We start from the raw sequence: 19,847 nt of genomic DNA, 5'->3' as shown, positions 1-19,847 counted from the left end.
GCAATATCCGAAGAAATTGTTAACATCGGATAACTATAACATATAGCTCTCATATAAATTGATCGATTGGAATCAAGTGGCATTTTATTCTATATAAAACTCTGTGATATGACGAGATATTTTCAAGACATTTGTCAAGAACTATTGTCTAAATCAACTAAGAAATCTTCGAAGAAATTGTTAATATCGGACTACTATAACAAACAGCTGTCATACAAATATATCGATCAAAATCAAAGTAAAATCTTTTTATACCCTTTTATGCTATAAAAAATGCGCCTGTGAAGTGCATCATAGCTTTGGTGCAACCGAAGTTAACGTTTTCACTTCATTGAATTGCATTTTCTCTTCATATGTTTTTTTTTACGAAACTCTTTTTCACTCGGTAATTCTCTGCCAAAAGTCTTCAAGTGTGCTTAGCCATATGTAGGTGATTTGTATGAAATGCGGCCGCTTTCTTTGGTTGTTATCTCTTTCATCTTTTTCTTCGGCACTTGTTCGCTTTTTGCTGGGGATATTTTGTATTTTTGCTTCTTTTCTGTATGCTTTCTCAGCCCAATTTATCGAAAAACGATTGAAATGGATTTCATCTAATTACGTGCAGCTTTGCTTTCAGACACTTTTTCTAATACTTAACTGACTTAATGCTCCAAAGAATTGTCGAAGCGTGTGAATTGTTCTTCATGTGATTTTAATTTAGATTAAATTTTAGAAAGGGATTGGAAGTATAGTGTCTAAGGAACAATAGATATAGGTAGCAACAAATATGTATATACCGAAGTATGTATATAATAAAATTGTATGTTTTTGTTTTTGACAGTTGTAAAAAATATTGAAAACAGTTACTTAATTGACAGCCAGTTGTGCTAAGCAGGTAGACTGATAAAGCAGTATATTTGCTCTTACTTTAAATAGAAGTTGATGTTCAGAAGACAACTTCCAAATTTTAATACTTTTTTTTGGATATGAAAGTGTGTGCCTATTGTTTTCAGCATACCAAAAATTTAAGAGTGTTACTTTTGGCAAAGCAACTATTAAACTTAAAGAAAGAAGTCTCCGTTAAACTATTATTAAATCAAGACGTAATAGCGAAATGTGCGAAACAGCCAAATTAATTCAATACATGAAGATTATTTAATTGAGAAACTAGTTTTTGACTTTCACGCTGCTTTCTACTCGTTTAACGATATGCCCCTTTAATGATCAGCTGTTAGACTTGCTTGATTTCTTAATTTTGCATTTATTGAGATGATTAAAGTTGATGAGCTAATTGCTATTTTAGCCATGCTCCCAACCAAATTAACAGCCTGGACAACAACCCGCGGAGTTAAACAGCTAAATTTTGTAGTGTAGACAACACATGTGCTATACGAACTGATACAGCATCGTCTCCATAAACTTCGCAAATTTCATTGGTGGCTTGCGGGGCATTCTTCTGTTTTTTATTAAAAAATTTCAAAATATAGTGAATTTCATCACTATTTTCACTCATTTTTGGACAACCACCTCACCTTTCCAACAGTATATGGTATGACACAATGTGATTGGTAGCACTGGAAATATACGACTGCAACCACATCTATTGACAAAATACGAAAAGACTTTTTCGACTAGCAATATATTGTTATCTTCAATTTCTTTATAGCTATTATACAATATTAACAACATAATTTTTTGCCAGCATAAAAATATATCTAATTTAACATTGTTATCTCTTTCAGCAATTGTGTTTCAGGCATTAAAGTCATTTTACTGGAAATAAGGTGAGTTTATAAAAAAAAAATGCTTTTGCTAATAATTCACTTTAAGTCATAAACTCGAGGTTATGTTTTGTTATTATGGAGTCAAAATGTTTTTCTCAAGGTGTTTAAGAAACTCTGAGTTGATTTTGGCTTTTTTTGTTTCAGTTCTATGAATCTTGAAACAAACAAAGTTTCATATTCATAAACACCAAAAACACGTTTTTAAGATGAGTCGTAATCACATTAATATTTTGACTTTCCTCCTTTGTTTGAACTATGCCTTCCCATCAAAACTTAGTTTAACTATTTTGAAACACTCTGTAGTTAACATGTTTCTTTATTGACTCACCACTTGGAACATAGCCTGATGTACCCAGCCATTATTAAATTACTTTTAAAAGCCTCGTTGAATATAAAGTGTATTAAAAATAATCCATTGTTTTTGCGTTACATAGAAGGCTTAACATATTAAGCGTTATTTAAATGATCATATATAGGTCAACTATTTATCGTTTAGTTCGATAACTGGTTTATATTTTAAAGGTAATTTCATAATATCACTCTAAAGAAACCCTCGTCTTTATTGCCAAAACTTGGGACATTCGATTTTCACATGCTTCTCTTGAAGCGAATTTTTCATCAACAAATTCATTCGTCATAGACAATATCATGGACAGAAACTACTTGCAAGGTCCAGGCTATGAGATAGATACATAATTATACCTCTGAGGTAGATACATAATTATACTGGAGAGTCAGAATCGATGTGCTTGGCCTGAAGTTATGCCGGAGAGCATCGAGTCCTCTGCTATTGATCGAAGCTGTTCACTTCTGGGCGATTGCTTTTTACAAACATTCCAATTATTGACAGTACAGATTCAAATTAAAAGCTCGGTAGTAGGACAGTAGCTTAAAGTAGATGATTTCTGCCAATCTCTGTAAATATTCAACGAATCTTTCCAGACTGTGAATTTTGGTTTTGTCACCGTTTGTGTCGACTCACCACGTTTCGACCTATACCATTTTCACTTGAAGTTGTCGTAAGAGATCCACTTTCCAACACCCGCACTTATCCACTTCAGAAATGCATCGATTTTGTTGCGATTCAACAACAATTTGCAGACAGGCTCATACGAAAGCTCATCTTAGTATCAGGCCTTATTTAAAAGCTTCTTAATAGTTTTTTGTGCCATGCTTAACCGCTGGGAAAGCAAAACAGTACTTACATGATGGTCAGACTCGACTATTTCCATCTTCTGGGAGATCCAAACTATAAATGTTACAGCGTGAGAACCTTAAACACTATACACATGTTCAGCTGCCATATTAGGCGTATTTTGTCTCTGCTGGCGATCCCCTTCGACGTGTGCTTTATCAATATTAAGTCAAGCAAGCAAATAACTATCTGAGAAGCTTGCTTAGTAGGAAACTATCTTATTTATTACTATCTTTCCAACGCCATATAGGGTAACCCGATCGCTCTTATATAACACAAGACAGTATACCAAAGTCATATATTGGAAAATAATATATTTGTATTTCGTTTTGCTTGACTTAATATTATGTACGTATGTATGCGCCATGAAAAAAAAATGTATAAATAAAAAATAAATAATTAACCAGAGAAACTTGAGAGTTACTATGGCAACTAATTATGAAAGCATTTAGGCTTAATTATAATTGTATTACATTTCTGAATTTCTCACTAAAAGTAGATCAGATAATAGACAACAAACAGACAAATCTTCGTTTAGTGCAAGCAAACAGCATAATTGGTGCATAGAAATACGTTAATTAAGAACAAAATTGGCATAATGAAAACGAAAATGGCGCAAATATTTCTAAAATTTCATATAGTCAAATAGCTTCGTAAATAATTTCATAATAATTGAGCAATTAATTAAGATTATTGTGCACAATACAAAGAAAATATTTTAATTAGTCTCGGCAAATATGCTCAAGCGAGCACACCCACATTTATTGTTATATTTTCGCACACCTATACATTAACATATCATGTTTTAATTGCGGTTTGCAAATGAAAATGTTCACGCACACTTTAGGTGTGTTTGTTTGTTCACGCATAAATCAAGTTGTAGACACTGCGGGGTTACACGTGGCGTATGAGTGACATTAATAATGATTTGTGGACAACATTTGATTTGACTTTTTTTGGATTTTCCTACTTTTTTGCTATTTTAGTTCATATTTTTTATTATAATAAAAATTATTTGGTTTGAAGGCAATGTGCGCAAAGGTTATAAAAAAAACTTGTATATCATTGTCAGTTGTGCAAAACAACGTCTGTTGACCAAAAAACGACATGAATAAGATACTTGTACTTATGTGGGCTGCATGTTTTTCAATAAAATATAACATATAAATGATTTTTATTGGTTTTTATTCGACAGTTCAACGTTTAAAGATCAGACTGAAATAGTTTTAAAGGAAAGCCCACTATTTAAGACTCCAAAATATAACTTTGTCAAGTTGTATTTGTCCACAATAAAACAACGTCTGAAAAAACGTTAACTTCGGTTGCAAAAGCTAAATACATGAATATGCATTTCTGTTAGTAACTATGTGTTCAGTTTGTGGAAGCTATATGCTATAGTTAACCGTTTTTCGGAGATTAATTGTTGCTTTAGGAAATAATATAACATCGTAAATATATTTTATGTGAAAGTTTTTACAAGCATTTGATTCCGATCGTTCAGTTTGTATGGCGCTATATAATAGTGGTCCGATATCGACCGTTCCGACAAATGAGCAGCTTCTTGAAGAGAAAATGACGTTTGCAAAATTTCAAAACGATATCTTACAAACTGAGGGACTAGTTCGTATATATACAGACAGACGGACAGACGGACATGGCTAAATCGACTCAGCCTGACATACTGATCATTTATATATATACTTTATAGGGTCTCCGACGATTCTTTCTGGGTGTTACAAACTTCGCGACAAACTTAATATACCCTGTTCAGGGTATAATTATATAATAAATACAAAACTGTTTAGCCCGCGGAAAGTATATAGTTAGCACAAATTTTCGAGCTGGGCTGCCAGATCTCCCAAAAATTTTATGTAAATAATAATTATTATTACAAAAACTTACCAAACAGCACAGGACTTTCAACTAGTAATTTAATACAAATTGGGTTGTCGAAAAAGTCTTTTCGTATTTTGTCGATAGATGTCGTTGCAGTCGTATATCTTCAGTGCTACCAATTACATTATGTCATAGCATGTAGTGTTGGAAAGATGAGATTTTATACTTCATTCAACTACAAATAAAATTCGGGGAAGTTGGAAAAAAGTCACAGCTGTTCAAAAATGAGTGAAAATAATTAAGAAATTCGCTATACTTTGAAATTTTTGTATAAAAAAGGAAAGAATGCAACGCAAGTCACCAATGAAATTTGTGAAGTTTACGGAGACGATGCTGTATCAGTTCATGTTGCAGAACAATGGCTCGCCTGTTTCCGTTCTGGAATTTTGATGTGAAAGTTACACCTTGCTCTGGTCGACCTATCGTTGAAAAAGTCGATGAAAGTATGGAAAGGATTGACCAGAACCGTCATATAAGCAGCCGTGACATCGCTAAGAAACATAACATTCATCAACAAACGATTTTGAATAATTTATAAAATGCTGGCTACAAAACGAAGTTCAATGTTTGGGTACCACACGAAAAGTCTGTGAAAACCTTAATGGACCGAATTAACATCTGCGATTCTTTGCTGAAACGAAATGAAATCGAACCATTTCTGAAGCGAGTCGATCAAATACGACAATAATGTGCGAAAAAGATCATGATCCAAGCGTGGTAAAGCTCAACAAATGGTCGCAAAGCCAGAATTGACCCTTCGAAAGGTTATGCTGAGTGTTTGATGGGATTGGAAAGGAATCATCCACTATGAGCTGCTCTAGCCTGGTCGAACGATTGATGGTACATTTTACTGTCAACAACTGATGAGATTGAAGCAAGCAATCGAAAAAAAAAACGGCCAGAACTGATCAACAGAAAGAACTTGGTCTTCCATCAGAACAACGCTAGACAACACACATCTTTGATGACTCAGCAAAAACTGGGAGAGCTTAGCTGGGAATTTTTGATGCATCCACCATATAGATCTGACCTTTCGCCATCGAACAACCATTTGTTTCGGTCAATACAGAACTCTCTTAATGATGTTAAATTGGCTTAAAGAGAAGCCTGTGAAAACCGAGAGAAACCAGAAAAGTTGTGCACTGATGAGATAACGTTTCTAGCGAAAAAATGCAAAAAAGTGGTCGACCAAAATAGTATATATTTGGTTAATTAAAGTTCATTATAATTACTGAAAAATATGTTGAAGTTTGATTAGAAATGCGAAAAGACTACCCATTAATTCCCCAAAATCCACTAAATGTGATGTGATTAATGGCCGGAAAAAGTTTGAAAAATCTAACATTTAGATACAAGAATCAAATTGAGAACAAATGCCAAATTCCTTCCATCTCATTCTCATAACACACAACAGTAGCATAACAAATGCTTGTTGACATTTTCAGTATTTTCTAAACGACAAAATACCTGTTGTAGCAGCAAGTTTGCGCTTTTAGACAGAATTTCCCAAATTGACAACGAAATAAATCAACTCATAAATAAATAAATTTCTGGAAAATAACGATACATCAATTTCGCTATAAGCAATGCAAATCTACATATACACAGACACACAAAAACACAAAACAGTGTATATTTGCTACACAACTTAAATTTATAAACTTTGCTGACACATTTCAAGTGACAACAATTCATTATGTGCGCATTGAGTGTCTTTTTCCATTCACAAGACGATCAACTCGGCATGAAAAAGTAGCAAAAGTTAGCTTTGCAGCAGCGAAAAAGTCGACAATGTCTTTGCAGGTGAGAAGAAAAAGTCAATTTTAGTGGAAGAATAGCTATAACACCGTTTGTTTATATTAACTGACAATACATATGCATATGTGGGTATGTATTTCGACAATATATTATATCAATGGATGGCATTACAAGTAAAAAAGTGCGAAAAACCAAAGTGAAATCGCAAAGCGCAAACTTTTTAATATAATTTCGGCTAACAACAAATGGCAAAAGTTTGAACAATACAATTTGGAGACGGCAATGCAGCAACAAGACAAATAAGCGCCATAAAATATACTACTTTCAAACATTTTTTCTTTGTGCACGCACATATATTTGCAACAATACACACACATACAACACATACAAGCGCTTAAGTATATATCGAAAAACTTGTAGCGTAAAAATGCTGCTTCTTACACTTTGCTTCTTACTTAGTTTTGCGCATTTTTTTGGCATATCTCCACTGTTCTTAAGCGCTGACAGAACCTTTTGTTAAACGGACCTTTTCATGCGGCTTGTCAGCTACCTTTTGCCTTGCGCATTCATAGGTATGCTTGAAGTACTCGCCGGCATTCATTTCGGCTCACACACTTCTGCTAATTTGATGCTTTCCTTTTTATTGGCAAAGTTTTTCCAAATAGCTTACGCTTTGGCTCTTTTCTTTGCCGCCACTGAATTTTATTTAATTTCCTCAAAAGCATTTTTTGCTCGCTTGGCTTTCACAAAAGCCATCAAGCAATTTAATAACACTCGAATGGTTAATGCCCGTGTCAGGTGTGTTTAAAATAGCCGATTTATATTTCAGTCGCTGTGCTCGTCCATATAATTCAAGTGGACAGCTTCAAATAACGAACGCTTGTGCGTTGGAGCAGCGCACTTCATTGTTGTAAATATATCTATGTGTGTGTGTGTGTGTGTGTTTTTCTACGGTTGGATTTTTGTAAAATCTACTGAAGCGTACTGACGTGTGTCATAAACTGTAAATACACTTTTATCTCGCATTGCTTTACTTTTATTATTTCAATCACTTACTCACGCATACAAACCTTAGCTTGAAGCATTTGCAGCCCAGAACAATCATACGCACTGTTGTACCAGGCACCAACTCGAATGGCGTCACTGATTGACTTATTGGTTGGGAATTTAATTTATACGTGCTTTATTATTGTTTAGGAAGCTATAAATTATTTATTACTTAGCAAATAATATGATTTTCACGCAGCTGGACTTTTAGCCAAAATAATGTAATGGACGAAAATTCAGTGTTTTTTATAAAGTAGCTAAAGTGTAAGTGTTTGAGTAATAAATATGGCGTAATAGCTAATTAAATTTCAAGAAAAAACGTTGATATCGGCTACACCATAGCTAGTCTCACCCTTAATAAAAACAGGCATAAAAACATATTTATCCTAATTTTAATAGATTAGTTCATATGGGTGCTATATCCTACAGTGGTTTGATCTGAACAATTTCTTCAAATAGTATACCATTGCATTAGATCCCATACAAGAACTATCCAGCTAATAGGTGTTGATCCTGCGTTAAAACTTTAGACCAAAAGTCCCTTGACCTCTAGAAGGATAAGATCAGAATGGAAAGACGATAGAATGACCAAAGACGTCTGTAGAAGTACGCCGCAAAGAGAAGTGATATCTCCACTTTTATGAACATTAGTGGTGACTGAACTGCCAAGGCACGGCAAAGCCTCTAAGATGGTAGCATATTCAAACGACATTTCCATCTTAATAAGCGGTGAATGTCTATAGACGAATAACAGTATTATGGCCATCACTCTCAATATAGTCTAAAATTGGGCATCGCAAGCATGTCCGGCGTTGAATCCGATAAAAAAGGGTCTGGTTGTGTTCACAAGAATATATGTAGGTTCAAACCAGGTCAAGTGGGCCATGAAAAATTCGAAAAATCTCCGATTTTGAAAATTAGCAGTTCATTAAGAAGGGGACCAGACGCATACCCCGTGATATAAATATTTCGTCAAAATTCATTTTTTTGTTAAAGTTATTGAAAGTTATCGCCCTAGGCGTACGGAAATCCACCAACAGGAAGCCAATGGAAAGATTTCAGAGGCTTGCTGCGATGCACGAGAGCTTTAAGAACCACTTCAACGGCGTCTCTTAAACTAGTGCCACACCTGCCTATAGAACTCTTCGCTGAAACTTCGCAGCAAAATCTGTTGAGCGACTACTGGCTGCACGAGATTTTACGTATAGAACCTTCGGGCATAGCTGAGTGGGTAATGACGCTTCGGCAAGCACCGACTACATGATCACCGACTTTTCTACTGGGAAAGAAGGCTCAAAGTACACATAGGAAAAGGCGAAACACACTAAAAATGTATGAGGTTGGTTCGGAAATGGAGGATGGAGTTGGTGCGTGAATATACTGTTCAAAGTTAGGCAAAAGGCAGCCTTTTAAGTTGCCGGACCATTGCAGAATAGTTTTGATGTCTGATTTAAACAATATGTGCAAAAATTCTGGTATTCCCTTGACCAAGAATTAATTACAAATTTCGTGAAGATATTTTATCATATAAAAAAGTTTTCCATGCAAGAACTTGGTTTGGGTTATTCTGTTTGTATAGCTATATGCTAAAGTAGTCCGATATCGGTGGTTCCAACAAATGAACAGATTCTTGGAGAAAAGCTTAAATATATAATTTCATATCGGTATCCTAAAAATTTAGGTACTATTACGCATATGTATATACCGACAGACACACGAACATGGATAAATCGCCTCAGCTCATCAAGCTGACCATTTGTAGGGACTTCGACGTTTCTTTCTGGGCGTTATACACTTCGTGGAAAACTTATAAAACCTATTTAGGTATTATTAGCATCTACTTTATGTTTAGAGAATTTTTCGTAGTATTTTCAATTTCTTAGTATACCCCTAGGAGCTTCAAATTCCTTTAGTTAAAAATAGACTATTCTTTAGGCATACGATTTTTGTAGAACAAAAGTAGAAATTCATAAAAACGTAATATTTAATGTCTACTAAGCTCGACTCTGAACTTTGAAGCAATTTTTTTTTCACTTCCTTATATATCTTTCCAAATACGATTGCCACACATGATGTAAACAAGGTTGCCAGATTTTTTTGATTTTAACTTCAATGAAAAATATTGTCTACTCAGGGCTGCCACACAAAGCATAAACAATGTTGCCAGATTTTTTAAAATTAAATTAAATCCTTTGAACTGGGAAGCATTCAGATTTCATGTAAATTCTATTTATGCAAATTCTACTCAGGCTTGCCAAAATTGCATAAACAAGGTTGCCAGATTTTTCAAAATAAAATTAAATTTTATGAAAACTAAGATAAACTTTAAATACAATCGGGAATGCTTCTAGGAAAAATATTTTCTACTCGAGGTTGCCATACATGGCATAAACAATGTTGCCAGATTTTGTAAATTTAAGATGAATTTTATGAACTAGCGAAAATTTAGATACAATGAGAAATGACTAATAAAACCATTTTCTAATTAAGGTTGCCAGATAAACAATAATGCCAGAAGATTTAATAATTAAGTTGAATTTTGTAACGGAATCCATTTTTAATTTGCTGTGTTAAATTTAAACAAATTTTACAATAAAACTATTATAGAGTTGCCATTATTAAGAAAATACAAATGCATATTTTTTATATAAAAATTCAAATATTACATTTTCACGATTTTTTTTTTTTTTTTTTTTGAAAAAGATAAGATCTGTAATATTGTTTGTAGCAATTATTATCTTTTTATTGTATTCAAAAAAACGCAAAAAAAATCCAAAAAATTATAAATGCAACGTAATACCTGAATAGCACACGAATCTCAAATATTTGGCAAGCATTTACTGCTTAAAACCTCAAAAAATATTTAAATCACACGTAGTCGCGCTTAGTTGAAAACGACGCACTTGCCAGACGTGATTGGCAATTATATTTCATTGCATGCATGCATAAATCACAACATACCTCCGTCCAAAGCAAATAACGGCACATATTTGCAGGTGCCGAAATTTTCATACGGCCCTGTCGCATTCAACCACAACACAATTCGGCTGCCGCCACCAACACATACGCAAGCAACGATGCCATTTATGCAAATACGCACGATTGTTTGTTTCGTAAACTAATTTTACGTGGAACTGCCATGCCAATGCAGGCCATTGTAGCAGCGGCAGCAACAAATATGCGCATGTATGCGTATGAATGCAAACACACACACACATGTGAGTGTACACATTTATATTATCTTTGCATAGCCTGGCAGTGATTTCCGAACTGCCTCGATCGAATATCTTTTGTGTGTGTTTACGTATCTATGTGTGTATGTGTGCATGTACCGTTATATTTGCAGTTATGTGTGCATGTGTGTTGGCATTTATTGCTGCATTGTGCAGCAGTGCAGCACGCAGAAAACAGTTCGATTGGTAAACAGAAACCAATTCAAGCTGGCATGCTGGCCAACATGGCGTATGAGTGCTCCGCTTGCTGAATTTTCAAAAAATTATTGGTTAAAGTGGCAGTGTTTTTGGTTGCTAGGCAAGGCGGCAGCCGCTCCCAAGTTGGTTTGGTGGAGCAGTAAGTTGGAGCATTTGATTGATTTTATAGTGATATGCAGAGTATATTATTGTCTGAATTCGGTGGCATGTGCCACATATTAAATATGCAAGTATTGCAAAGAAAAAGTTTAAGTTTTAAACTATTATACGAGTTTGCCAAAAAGAGGGCATTTTAATAACTTTTTTTTTATAAAAAAATCATATCAGTTATGAAAGAAACTTTAGTGCTATATATGTATATATCTTATATATAATACTTCAGACAGTATTCCATTCCAAATTTTCCACCAAAACGAACTTTAAAGTACATTACCATACAATGTTCCACTCGCTTTAATCACATATAAGCAAACATACAACACTCAAATCAACATATGCGCCATTTCCATGCACACCATGTCAGCGCAGCAGTTCTGCTGCTCCCCGCTTAGCCGCCGGAATATTCGAAATAAATCCATTTGCACATATGAATGCTTATAAGCGCCCACATGCATGCAGTTCCAGCAGTTAAATGTTACTTTTTGCAAAAATTGTGGGAAATATAATATTTTAGAGCAGCGTAAACTAACTTGCGCTGCTGCCACAGCTGCCTCAGTGGCAAGAAAAACTTTTAAATGAGTTTACCATGCAGTGAAGAAAATTACAATATTTTGGCAACGCAGCAAACATAAAGCTGCAGCACACATATGTATAATCTTTGAATCTAATCATTTTATGTGCATCTATGCATTAGGGTGGTTATAAAGTGATAAAAAAGCTTTTCACAACTATTATTGTATTTATCGAATTTTTGATTTTAAGAGACACTGATTATTTTTCTGAATCAAAACACTAATTCGAGGATACACTGTGTATATCTTCGGAACAAATTTGACCTATACCTGACTTCGTCATGGAAAAGTTTCGGGTATTTATACCCAAACACATTAACCAAAACTCGAACTCGTTATTGCAAAAGATCCAGAATATAACATAAGATCAAATTTAAACCGGACTCTAGCTTATTATTGCAAAATATTCGGGTATTTATACCAAAAACATTAACCAAAGCTCTAACTCGTTATTGCAAAAGATTCAGGATATACCACCGGATCAAATTTGACCCGGACTCGACCTTATAATTTTGCAAAAATTCAGGTATTTGTACCAAAAACACTAACCAAATCTCTAATAGGTTATTGCAAACGATTCAGAATATACTGGATATACCATCGGATCAAATTTGACCCGGACTCGACCTTATTATTGCAAAAATTCAGGTATTTGTACCCAAAACACTAACCAAATCTCTACCAGGTTATTACAAAAGATTCAGGATATACGTTTTTATCATCGGATCAAATTTGAACCGGACTCGACATTGTTATTGTAAAAATTCGGGTATTTATACCCAAAACATTAATCAAAACTCGAACTAGTTATTGCAAAAAATTCAGGATATGCTGTTTATACCATTATTATTGCAAAAATTCAGGTATTTATACCCAAAACATTAACCAAAGCTCTACCTGGTTACTGCAAAAAATTCAGGATATGCCATCCGATCAAATTTGACCCGGACTCATTAACAGAGGCAGTTGGACGACTATACATGAGCAAAGCTTTCGATGACTTCACAACCTTCACTTGATCTTGTGCGACTCGAATATTTGTACTAAAATAGACTGCCCAAAGCACTTCTGAAGCATTTTCAAGGATTTTGAAAAAAAATTGTTTATACTTTGGTATGAGCGCAGTTTAAATGAACCCGCCAGGATCAAATTTGATTAGATGGTATATTTGTAGCTTTCCATCTGCTAATATGACTATCCAGATTATCTAATTTTGCATCCAAAATGATTATTTAAGATTTTTTCTTGCTCGGTTAGTGCATTAGGGTGGTCATGCAGTTTTCGTAAAACACATTTCATATAGAAAAACATCAATTAAAATTAATTCCTGAAAATAAATTTGAAAACACACCTTAATGCTGACAAACCACACCAACTGCATCGCCAAATTACTATATAACATGGAGAGAGAAACACTCAGCTAAAACGACTTACAAACTTTAGTTTGCACGCCTTATAACAAGCCGCTTTTTCCTCGAGCCACAAAGTGATTACATGCAAAACATAATATATGAGCATGACGTGCAACAAAAAACTCAACTCACAGCCCTACATTCGCGTATTTAGAAAGTCGCCTTAGTTTGCTAACTGCTTTCCAGACTGATTGAGCTCTGCTAATATTTGTACATTTCTCAGCTGGGGGATTACGCGCATGACGCACATAAGTTTACAGGCAACTCACACATGCCCACACACATTTCGAGTGTGTTCACCAACGCAAATACACAGCCACACACACATATGCATGCATGAGAATCGCTTGTCGGCACCCGTGTGCGCACACTTTGGCTCTGAAGCACTTCCAGCACTTAACCACATAGACGCAGTTGTGTCAACATTAATAATAATAACAAGTTTGCCGCCAAACAACAACAAAGTCAACACTGAGACATTTCGGTTTAAATGCAATTTCAATGCCAACTGCGCTTGCTGAGCTCATTGGTGGCTTAATGAGTTTTGAGGGCAGTGCGCTACTGTTGGCTGCCTTGGCTGAGCTGACGAAAGCGTCGCGGCGCCCGTTCCGTTAGTCAGTTTGAAACTCTTCACTCTAGTTTATCGTGTAGGTGCATGTGTGTGCGCGCTTCTAACTTGTAGTTAAATGAGTCAACTTTTGTATGACTTTCCGCTGAAGTTCAAATATTTTGCTATGAAATTGGTGTTTACACTCGTTCATGACGCAGAATGAATGACTGCACACATGAAATGAAAACGTTTGTAGCTGTGATAAATAAATAAATACATTTTTTTGTGCTAAGTTTTTTTAGATTTTTTTAATATTTCAGATATATTGCTGGAAAAAATTCAAACTGGCTTTTATTCAGATTAGTTTTAAAGACATTAATTAAATATATTTTTAGTTCACAAATCTAAATAACACAATATTATAAATATGCCCCTAAATTATATAGCAAAATATTTAATTCTTTCAAGTTACTCGCGATTTCCGACAGCACCAAAAAACAGGTCACAGCAACAGTGATGATGAAACCTAAAAAAATCTCTACTAGAGAAAATATTGCCCATATAATATCCTACGTTTGAAAAAAAAAATCAAAAATCGGCCAAAGTGAAATTCTATTTATTTTTTTTTTTGCCTGCCGAAACTCGATTATGATCATATCAAAACGCTGATGGGTCATCGGTCATCAACAGGATTTGCCATTTTTTCATTTTATAAAGGTAATCAGATTATAAAGTAGTTAGTTTCTTCAACACCACGTGCTCTTTTCCATAGTATTACTTTTCTATTGAATGAATTCCAGCCTTGGAGAGATGCTTTCAGTTCACGATTCGATCTGTCTATCTATTTACATCTGTTAATTCTTCCATACATATAGTGTACATTTTTCTCCCCATCTCAAGCGCAGAATCTTGCTTGCTATGTACATTAGAGAGAGGTCACAGGAGAGAGGTCATGAAAGCTTATTTGAACTCCGCGCCGGTTAAGCCTAGCGATTAGGTATATTTGTATAATGACTTCCATTGTAGCGTCCTGCGACTGTTGACTTTCTCTTATGGGTGGATGTTCGATGTTCCTTTGAGACAACCCTTTAGGGATTATAGATACTTATTTCGAGGCGGCATGTATTTACCTTATCTCCGGATATTCATAGGATTTTTCAGGTTTATTAAACCGAACCCTAATGATACATAGTTAGTACTACTAATTCCATCTAGATGATTTATATTATTTAGATTATGACTAAGAGTTAAGGAGCATTTTTGGTGAACCAACTTGTGTTAGTTAACAAAAAATTAATCAAAATGCATTTCGTGCGTTAATAAATCATTAGTTTTTGGGGGGAAAATACTGTTGAATTTGGGTTGTGCACCAGTGAAATCAACCGAATCCAATCGATAGTCTGCTTAGTGGACTGCATATTATGAAACGGTTCTCAAGCGTGGAAAGACAAAAAATCCTGGGGGGTTATGGGATCAGAATGCACGTGGTATATTATTCAGAGAAGATTACTGAGCCAGTCTGCTATTTAATTGCAGTTCTATTCTAACATTCCCAATATTTGGACTGCATATTATGACACGGTTCTCAAGCGTGGAAAGTTGGTTGGGGAGGTTATTGGATAAGTCTTTTGGAATGCTCGTGGTATATTATTCAGCGAAGAATTACTGAACCAGTTTTATTTCATTGCACCGTGTATTTAATTGCAGTTCTATTCTAACATTCCCAATATTTAGCAATTTTATTAATTATAAATTTTTACTTACATATGTATCCAGTTCGAACCAACTTTGAAGTTAGGAAAGAAAAAACAATTCATAAATAAAAAGTACAGTGAATGCTCTGTTAAATGGACGCTCTATTAAGCGGAGAACTCCATCAACCATGCAAATTGGTCGATCCATATTATATGAATGATAGTATAAAACAAGTAGGGAAGGACTAAGTTCGGGTGTCACCGAACATTTTATACTCTCGCATGATAAAGTGATAATCGAGATTTCATTATCCGTCATTTACATATTTTTTTATTTTGCTGTAAAATTAATTAGATTAGTAGTTCCTGAGATATGGTTTTTGGTCCATAAGTGGGCGACGCCACGCCCATTTTCCATTTTTAAAAGAAGCCTGGGTGCAGGTTCCTTCTGCCATTTCTTCCGTAAAATTTAGTGTTTCTGACGTTTTTTGTTAGTCGGTTAACGCACTTTTAGTGATTTTCAACATAACCTTTGTATGGAATGTGGGCGTGGTTATTATCCGATTTCTTCTATTTTTTAACTGTATATGGAAATGCCTGAAGAAAGTGACTCTGTAGAGTTTGGTTGACATAGCTATAGTAGTTTCCGAGATATGTACAAAAAACTTAGTAGGGGCGGGGCCACTACCACTTTTCCAAAAAAATTACGTCCAAATATGCCCCTCCCTAATGCGATCCTTTGTGCCAAATTTCACTTTAATATCTTTATTTATGGCTTAGTTATGACACTTTATAGGTTTTCGGTTTTCGCCATTTTGTGGGCGTGGCAGCGCGCCGATTTTGCCCGTCTTCAAACATAACCTTCCTATGGAGCAAAGAAATACTTGTACCAAGTTTCATCTTGAAATCTCAATTTTTACTCAAGTTACAGCTTGCACGGACAGACGCACGGACGGACAGACAGACATCCGGATTTCAACTCTACTCGTCACCCTGATCGCTTTGGTATATATAACCCTATATCTGACTCTTTTAGTTTTAGGACTTACAAACAACCGTTATGTGAACAAAACTATAATACTCTCCTTAGCAACTTTGTTGCGAGAGTATAATGAATGCCACAGCAACGCGTGGCGGGATCCAATAGTATATACATATATATATAGATATATTTTGTCATATTATAGTCGTTTATGCTCTTAATGTATCGAAAAGAAGCAGCGACTGTATTATTAATTCAATACCAAAGAAAAAACAACTTTGGTGATTCTTGATTTTCTACACTGTGGTTGAAGCGAATTGAAACATCTCACCATCTGACAGTGGGACTTATTATTGATATTTCAATATGCCCAATGAAGACTGTAGCATATTTCAGGGCGTTTTAGGGGAAATTTGTTGTATTAACTTCCAAATATTAAGCTTATTTTTAATGTTCGAACACTGTCAATATATTTCAACCTAAGCAAAAATTTTATTATATACAAATTATGAAGTCACAATCAATATTGAATTTCAATTACAAATTTACTTTTTATATATTGCAAACAACTACAAATTTCTAAACATATGCTTTCACGTATTAGAATTGAAAACAAAAGTCTGGATTATGCTGTAAGTCATAGCATAATCCTGTATGAACGGATGTATAAAAATATGTGTAAACATGCGCCAGTAGACCCACCTTGTTGCATTGCCATTTTGAAATATATTTGAGTAATTACAATTATATATACATACAAATATTCCATTTTTAAACTATCAATTTGTATATGCATACATAGAAATATAATGCTGTAAGCATTTATCAATATGTATATACATATGTATGTGTGTTATTAAAGCTTTAAATATTTTTGTTTATTTGTTATTTATTATTTTGTCAAAATAACGAAATTTTGTAAAATTGTAATCCACAACAAATCGATAGACATGTGTTTGCATTTGTATGTGAGAGTGTCACTTTGGGATTGCAGCATTCACCACTTATTTGAATTCACATTTTGATTTTTGTTTACTTTCATTTCTAGGCAAAAATACAATTTCGGATTGCATAAAGAGTCCTTTGGGCATTTGAAGCACATTTCCATATAGTCAAAATATTTTGATGGCATTCAAAAAAAAAATGAAATTTGTGACACATACTCAGAATGGAATGCTAAAAGGACCGCAAAATAATATACAAGTATATCTATTTCGATGTAAACTGAAAGAACTAAATGAAAAAAAAATTTGCTCACAAATTTTAATTGTGAAAAATATTTTAAAAAGGTTATTTTCGTAGAATAAGTAGTAAACAATGGCTTTTAAATGAAGGCTTACGATTTCACTTATTTATAATGTGCCTCAACTAGATAATAAAACTCGGAAATTATTATCTCTACTACGAATTCCACTAATGAAATCTACAATGAGACTTCACTTGACTTGCTCCTTCATAGAGTGGCAATCTTTTGTCTTAGAACAAAAGCGCTACGAACTCTTGCAATGCGCTAATGAAGACGAAATGAAGAAGTAAAAGACTGAGATAATATTTCCACAATTCCTTTCTTTCACTTCAATGCCAACCACAACTCTAACCTGCCACTTAACACAATGGCGCTTTCAATGAGTGACATTTGCCATAAATATCAATGACCGTGGATAAAATAAATAAAGCAAATTGAGCGCCGTTAGACAAATAAAAGTGACATAACGCAACGCTGACGCGCAATAAGAACGTCAATTTCAATTCAATAGCCAATTGCTACATGCACTTCGGTCTGCGGCAAGACCAACGCACACCCAGCCAATGCACTCAATTTGCACTTGTTGTGTTTGCCAAATTGATTATTGTTGTTTGTGTGGTTTGTGGCAGATTTATCACTGCTGGTTGTAGTGGTCGTGGCTGACAACAATCGGATTCAACACAAACAATGACTACTGAGACAATTGCAGACAAGTAGCGCGCGCAAGTGAAGGTGCACAGGTGCGCCGTGTGGTATGAGTAATGTGACTACCTTATTTGCAGTGTGCTTCTTGGCATTATTAAGATGTGTGGCAAATAGAGCTATATATTGTGTATGTGTATGGGTGTGTAGGCGGTGATTTATGTACTATTGGTATTTCATATGTCTTGTGTATAAGTTTATTGTGTGCTTATATGAATATATTGTCTTGGTTTTGATGTTATGTCTATTTGTGCCAGCAATTGTACATTTGATAGAAATTTCATTGCGAATTACGACAATTAATCAGTCAAAGCGGCTTCACAGATTTGATTTATGATTTTTGATTTATTGAGTGAAATGTTGGTCAACAAAGGACAGATATAAAATTTGATTAAGATGTGCAAGGAGATGGCAAATAGAGTGTTAGTTAACTAACAAGGCGTAAGAAGGTTGAAAATCATAAAATAATATAGTGCTAGAAAATTATACAATAAAAGCCAGGCAATGACAAATAGTAGATAGTTAATATTGAAGACAGTTTGAAGTTATATTTTTAGAATATTTTTTTATATTTATATTCCATTTATTTGACAGACACAAACCAATCGAAATGATTGTTAGAGTGATTTTTTTATATGAATCTAGATGTATATAATTTTTTGAAGAATTAATTTTTTATAATAATTTTTGGGTTTCAGCTTTAACAAAAACAATTTGAAAACAAAGCTCCGAAGACATATATATCCTTCATAGGTTCATTTCTTATAGCATAAAAAAGTAGAAAAACCTTCTTTTTAATTTGATCACTCAGTTTATATGGCAGCTATATGTCATAAGTGTCCGAACTGAACAACATATTCAATGATTGCAGCCTTCTCTTAAGCAATAATCTGTACAGAATTTCATGAGGATATCTTGGCAAATAAAATACTTTTTCTTTTAAGAACATGATTTTGATCGGCCAGTTCGTATAGCAGCTATGTGTTATAGAGGTCCGATCTTAACATTTTATACGGAAATCGTAGCCCTACTTTGGACAATTAAGTATGCCAAATTTCGTGAAGATATCTTGTCAACAAACAAAGTTTTCGGTACAAGAACTTGATTTTGGTCAGTCCATTTGTATAGCAGCTATATGCTATAGCGATCCGATATAAACAATTTCCTTGGAAAATATATCACTGCTTTGAACATTAATCTGTACAAAATTTAGTGAGGATATCTTGGTAAACAAAAAAGTTCTCCATAGAGCAACTACATTTTAATATTTCAGTTTGTATGACAGCTATATGCTATAGTAGTCCGATATCGGTGGTTCCCACAAATGAGCGGATTCTTAGGCAGAAAAGTATGTGTGCTAAGTTTCAGAACGATATCTCAAAAACTGAGGGCTAATTCGCGTATATATAGACAAAGAGACGGGCATGACTTAATCGACTC

General features: G+C 34.4%; 1 protein-coding gene across 11 annotated transcripts in view; it reads left to right on the top strand.

Moving 5' to 3' along the window:
- Window positions 1–19,847, top strand: part of LOC126756873 (protein qui-1) — a 159,250-nt gene that overhangs the window by 61,023 nt on the left and 78,380 nt on the right. For all 11 annotated transcript variants that reach the window (XR_007666650.1, XR_007666649.1, XM_050470356.1 and 8 more), the window contains one exon: window positions 1,722–1,763. The gene's annotated coding sequence lies outside the window, so the exon portion shown is untranslated. The remainder of the gene's footprint in view (window positions 1–1,721; window positions 1,764–19,847) is intronic.

This window comes from Bactrocera neohumeralis, chromosome 4, assembly GCF_024586455.1.
Source record: "Bactrocera neohumeralis isolate Rockhampton chromosome 4, APGP_CSIRO_Bneo_wtdbg2-racon-allhic-juicebox.fasta_v2, whole genome shotgun sequence".
Lineage (NCBI taxonomy): Eukaryota > Metazoa > Arthropoda > Insecta > Diptera > Tephritidae > Bactrocera > Bactrocera neohumeralis.
This window is presented reverse-complemented; position numbering and strand designations above follow the sequence as displayed.